The sequence below is a fragment of the Sus scrofa genome, chromosome 9 (genome assembly GCF_054392235.1).
Source record: "Sus scrofa isolate SSC_HxYL_T2T_F1_AM1 chromosome 9, Sscrofa_HxYL_maternal_Yorkshire_Landrace_v2.0, whole genome shotgun sequence".
In the NCBI taxonomy this organism is placed as follows: Eukaryota; Metazoa; Chordata; class Mammalia; order Artiodactyla; family Suidae; genus Sus; species Sus scrofa.
In genome coordinates this window covers 61,734,479-61,741,225 of record NC_139391.1, presented here as the reverse complement: position 1 = coordinate 61,741,225, position 6,747 = coordinate 61,734,479, and the positions used below count along the sequence as shown (strand labels likewise).

General features: G+C 40.1%; 1 pseudogene; it reads left to right on the top strand.

The window, feature by feature from the left end:
* The first annotated feature begins 4,530 nt into the window (after positions 1–4,530).
* On the top strand, positions 4,531–4,686 carry LOC106507836 (large ribosomal subunit protein eL39-like; annotated as a pseudogene).
* Positions 4,687–6,747: the final 2,061 nt, after the last annotated feature.

The window sequence follows — 6,747 nt, the reverse complement described above, 5'->3', positions numbered from 1 at the left end:
ATTTTAAATGCAAAATGACTCAAAATTATAAAAGAAGACATAAAAAGAAATCAACAGGAACTTGGGATTTGTCATGTAGATGATGACCTCTGAATTTTAACACAAAACACTTGTGTTCTTGAGTTCTTGCTGTGGCATGGATGGTTAAGAATCCAACTGCGGTAGCTCAGGTCAGTGTGGAGGCATGAATTTGGCATCCAGCCTGGTGAAGGGGGTGAAGGATCTGGCATTGCCACAGCTGTGGTGTAGGTCACAGCTGCGGCTTGAATTCAATCCCTGGCCTGGGAACTTCCATATGCAGAGGGTCGGACTTCCCGTGTGGCTCACAACCATATGCAGAGGGTACAGCCATTAAAAAAAAAAAAAAAAAAAAAAAGCAATCCACAAAGACAAACATGGAATACCAAGGACTCTGTAAAATTAATGATTTCTACTCTGTGAAAGGCCTTATACAGCAAAACAAAAGACAAGTTGCAAACAGAGAAAAATGTTTGCCAACACCTATGTATCAAAGGATTTGTTTCAAAATATACAAAGAACTCTAACATAGATAACTCCATTAAAAATAAGGAAAGCTCTGAATAAACACCTGGTCAAAGAAGGTACACAGATAGTACACACAACTGTGCCCAGGACATGGGGAGGGGGTTTAGAGTAACAATGATCCAGGTCAAGTCCCAGAGTGATGTGTGACCCTGGACTAGTCCTGTCATTCCTGGAGGGCTCAGAGAGATGGAGAAGGACAAGGTAGGTGAGGGCAGGTTATGCTTCAACCTATTGCTAGTCTTAATACCCAAACCTGGAGGTCTAACCCACTACTCTGTAATCCTGAGCCTCAGTACCTAGACCCTCGATCTTGACACATCAATTCTAATCTCTGACCCTAGCCGTTTAACCATCACTCTCTACCCTAACTCTAAACCTGACCATGGCTCTAAACCTGACACCTAAGTCATGACACTGACTCTGACTGCAGCCCTTAACCCTAGCATAGTGAATACCAAGGGATGACTCTATAATCTCTCATATAAGCTATAGGAACAAACTTTCATGGCCTTGCATTTAGCAATGGTTCCTCGGATTTTACATCAAAGCACAAGTAATGAAAGAAAAAAATAGATACATTGAATTTCCTCAAACTTAAATACTTTATTGCAACCAAACTGCTATCCAGAAAGTGAAAAAACACACCACAGAATGGAGGAAAAGATTGCACATTGTATACCTAATCAGAGGGTTATCCAGAACATATCAAGTAACTCATCCATAAAAACACAAAGAACTTAATCCTTATTCTTTTTAATTTTTTCTTTTTACATCCACCATTATGGCATATGGAATTTCCTGGGTTAGGGGGTCAAATTAGAGCTGCAAACCTAAACCACAGCCACAGCAATGCTGGATCCAAGACACATCTGCAACTTAGGCTGCAGCTTGGGGCAAGGCCAGATCCTTAACCCACTTAGCAAGGCCAGGGTTCAAACCTGCATCCTCATGGATAACTATGTCGGGTTCTTAACCCAATGAACCAAAATGGGAATTCCAAGAATTTAATTTTTAAAATGCACAAAGAACTTTATCAGACTCTTCTCCAGAAAAGACATACAAATGGTTGAAAAAGGCATGAAAAGATGTCAAACATTAGTAGTCATGATGGAAATGCAAATTAGTGTCATACTGCATCAAAAACACTAGAATTGTTCTAGTCAAGAAAAATACAAAATAATGAATACTGGTAACAATGTAGAGCAAATGGAACTTTTAATCATTGCTTGGGGAAATGTACAATGATGCAACATACATTCACAGTATTTTGACATTTCTCCAAAAGATAAATGTACAGTACAGTTAGGTTCAACAATTTCACTTCTATTTATAAATACCAAAGAATTAAAAACAGATGTTCAAACAAAAAGTTGTACACAAATATTCATAGCAGTACTGTTCACAATAGCCAAAAGGTAGAAACAATTAAAATGTCAATCAACAGTTGAACACATAAAGAAAATGCAGCACATCCATGAACTGCCTTATTATTCTTCCATATCAGCAAATAGAGTAAAATGGTACAGCACTGTGAAAATAATACAACAACCCTCAAAAAGTTAAACACAGAGTTAACATAGGATCCATCAGTTCCAATTCAGGATATTTACTCAAAATATTTGGAAGCGGGGGCTAGAACAGTTATTTGTATATTCATATTCATAGTAGCATCATTCACAATAACACAAGATGGAAGCAACTAAAGTGTCCATTGATGGATAAAAAAATAAATAGAATGTGTATATGCACAAGGAAATATTATTGAACCTTGAAAACTAAGGAAATTCTGACACATGCTACAAAGTTGATGAACCTTGAAGTTACAATGCTGAATGAAATAAATCAGTCACAGAAGAGTCTGTATGATTCCACTTACATATGTATCTAGATGAGTCTGATTCAAAGACAGAATATGGTTGTGAGGAGCTAAGAGGAGTCAGTGTTTAATGCACACAGTTTAAATTGGGGAAAATGAAAAAGATCAGGAGATAAATGGTGAGGATATTTTTATAACAATGTAGATATAGTGTATGCCACAGAACTGTATGTATGAAATTGTTTAGATGGTAAATGTTATGTGTTTTAATCACAGTGGGGAAAATGAAGTACTGGTGTGTGCTACAACATGGGTGAAAAAAATTTATCAAGGTTTTGAATATGAGGGAAATAATCAGGATTCTAGAAAAAAAAGAGAAAACTGGGTCACTATGAAAAAAGCATTTTCACAGAGTTGGAGCAAATGATGAAAGTTGAAATGGATCTGTGGATTGGATTATTATAAGAAATCCTGAGTGTTCCCTGGTGGCTGAACAGGTTAAGGATATAATGTCACTGCTGTGGCTATGGTCACTGCTATGGTGTGGGTTCAATATCAGGAACTACTGCATGCCATGGATCCAACCAACAAGGAAAAAATTTTAAAGAAGAAGAAACTATAATGAACCTCTTTTGGTACCTAAGTGCTTATTTCCTGTGAGTGTGTCCATATTTTGTGTAAAACACACTGAAGTGTTTTGTGTGAAGTGCCAACTGTGAGTACTTTGTACTGCTATTAAAATTTTTCTATACATTTTAAATTAATGAAAAATAAATTAATTTTCAAAACAATCATGTCAATAAAAGAACAGAAAAGTAGAGAAGACATGAAACTTTATATAAATGCCAAGCTTTACTTATATCCTGCTCCCTGAAAGTGATGATGGAATTCACTCTGATAGGATTTTATTCTGTTTTGTTGCTGCACCCAGGGCATGCAGAAATTCCCAGGTCAGGAATTGAACCTGAGACATAGCAGCAAGCCAAGCTACAGCAGTGGCAACACTGAGTCCCCAACCACGAGGCCACCAAGGCACTCTGGATTTTAAGGGGCACTGTGAGAAGATTCTGTTAGTAGCCACTCTGTCGTGGGTGTTGTGGATGACCTGGATGACAGAGAAACAGTGGAATTTCTAATTCCACTTGGCTCCATCAAATTAGCAAAAATCTGTTAGAACTAATAAATGAATTAACTAAAGTTGCAGGATACAAAATCAGTACACAGAAATCAGTTTCTATACATTAATAATTAATGATTACAGTGAGAAATCAAGAAAACAATCCCATTTACAGTAACATCAAAAGTACCAGATACCTAGCAATAAATTTAACCCAATATGTAATGGAGTAACACACTGAAAACTTTAAGACATTGATGAAGAAATTGAAGACAATAAGTGGAAAGAAACCCTTGCTTATGGATGGCAAGAATTAGTAGTACTGAATTTCCATTATACCCCAAACAGGAGACATATTCAATGCAATTTCTACCAAAATTCCAATGGCATTTTTCACATGAAGCTGAACAATGACCTTTGTACAAGCAATGACATGTGTATGGAACCATAAAGGGCTCTGGACAGCTAAGGCGATCATGTAAAAAGAGAAGAGCAGTTGGAGGAAACTTCCCTCCTGACTTCAAACCATCTTATGAAGCTACAGTCCCCAAACAGTGTAGAAATAGCACAAGAAGAGGCAAGTGGGCCAAAAAAATATTTATAAGATAGAACCCAGGACAAATCTCATATATACGTGGTCAATTCATTGATGACAAAACTTCCAAGGACACATACCAGGGAAAGGACAGTCCCCTCAATTAACTGTGTCTGTGATAAAGAGAAGGGAGAGGAGTTCCATTGTAGCTCGGTGGAAACAAATCTGACTGGTATCGGTGAAGATACAGGTTTGATCCTTGGCCTCATTCAGTGGGTTGGGGATCTGGCATTGCTGTGAGCTGTGGTGTAGGGCCCAGACATGGCTTGGATCCTGAGTTGCTGTGGTGTATAGGCTGGCAGGTGTAGGTCCGATTTGACCCCTAGCCTGGGAACTTCCATAAGCCTCGGGTGTGGTCCTAAAAAAAAAAAAAGAGGCCTTCTAAATGCATCCTTCCATCTCCCTCCTCTCTTCTCTTCTCAGCCATCCTATGTGCTGTTGAATTAGCTCCTTGTCATGTCTTCTCACAAGACTTTCAGGATCAAGTGACTCCTGGCCAAGAAGCAAAAGCAGAATTGTCCCATCCCCCAATGGAGTTGAATGAAAACCGGCAATAAAATAAGGCGCAACTCCAAGAAAAGACATTGGAGAAGAACAAACCTGGGTCTATAAGGACCCTTCATACATGAGGTGGCACACATAATTATTCTGTGTGGTGGTCACTTGCATCTTACCGTATCACACTGAAAACATCACAGCCACAGTTGGGTATATCAGGAAATGGGTCCTCTTTGTGTTGGTGTTTCTGCATAGCACTTTGCCTCAGTAATAAATATGCAAAGACCTCTTAAAAAATAGAAAAAGAAAAGAAGGGAGAGAATGACTCCGTTGAGTCTTGGGCATATCTGGAGGAGTTGCTGACAGTGGAGATTCAGTCTGTCAGCCTTTTCCTCCTTGGTGGAAATCTCCATATGGCATACGCCTCTCCGAGGGCCTGAAGAAATCAGAGATGAGATTCATGTTATGTTCACAGAAAATTTCTCAAAGTTAAGATTAAGTATCACTTCAACAAGGTAATTTAAAATGCCATTACTGGAGTTCCCACTGTGGCATGGTGAGTTAAAGATCTGGCATTGCTGCAACTGTGGCGTAGATCTCAGCTCCAGCTCAGATTTGATCCCTGGCTCAGGAACCTCCATATGCCATAGGGGCAGCCAAAAAAGAAAAAAAAAATGCTGTTACTTCTCCTCCATTCTAAACATTTAACAGTGTTTGTAGGCAGGAGCCTAGTGTTCAGAGCTGTCTGCTTTGACTGCACCTGTTCATTCACCCCATTCATCCATAACTGGCCTCACGCCCATTTGATTGACTGGCAATGACCAAGCCTAATGCAGAGACTCCCCAGCATTAGCAAGTGGGAAGGACACAGATGGAAACTTTGCTATGACTTGTCCCATTGGTTTCTCTGCACCTTCTGGTCATTAGGTTGTGTCACTTCCTATGGTGCCTGGTTATCAGGCTTTTAATACCATTATCACCAATTATGAAACTAGAAAGAACAGGAATCTATTCCTTGAAACCTTTCTGAAACTGGAGGATAGAATCACTAACTGCTTGAACATGTCAGTTAGTTGCTGCTGGTTACTAACTAGCTCTGTTTTACCATCACACCAGGCAGTCAATGTGTCTATTTACATTGGTACTACCTCAAAGAGCCTTCGTGACCAAACATAGGAACAACTTCACCTCAGTATATAAATACTGGAAAGGCAGAGTACATTTATGTAACTCATTTCTTACAGGGAATTCTCTTGATGGGAAAAGTCAATATTTACCACCAACTAAAAATAAATATAATATCAATATGATCTCAGAATCATATTTGCTATATTCACACAAACACACACACACACACACTGGCATGGGCACACACACACATGCACAGGGGCAGACACAATAGCTTTCAAGGACAGTGAAACTCCACAATTACAAGCTTATGCTGTGGAATGTGCTTGATCTGGGGTCAGATCCTGCCTCTGGCTATGGGACAGGACACAAGTCATGTCACCTCCCTGCACAAATTCTGCTAAACAACACCCATGACAGAAGGGAGACTATGAGCACCAGATAGAACAGTGCCCGATAAGCCAGTGCTTCTCAGACTCCAAAGTGCACACACATCATTTGGGACTCTGAATCTGATGGGGCTTTATGTTCTAGGTTCCCAGGTGACCTTATGCTGCTGGGCCATGGACCAAACTGCATAGCAAGGCACATACTGAAAGTTTATAAAAGGGAAACCAAAGTCACCATCCAGTGCTCTGCCAGCTGAGTAGCTAAGAGAGGAAAGCTGAGAAAATCCTTTTCTACTTTGGTTCCCAATGTGAAATTCACATGCATTCAGTCTCTCTGGGTGTAGAGAGAATAACACATTTGGGGCAAAAGGCTTTATTCTCCTGTCCCTCATGAGCCGCAGCATGACTTCATTTCCATGCTTCTTCCCAGAATCAGCCAGGGACCATGGGAACCCACATAGATGGGAAGTCTCCTACCTGCCCTTGTCTTGGCAGATCTCCCCCATGGTCACCAAGCCCTTCAGGGCCTCACTGGGCTTGTAGGAGTGAATGTTGCACAGGGAATAATATTCCTGGGGTTCCCATTTGAGGCAGTGGAATCTCTACTGACTGGAAGAGAAGAGAGGTGAATGGGTGGATTGAAATTGAATGCATGTCA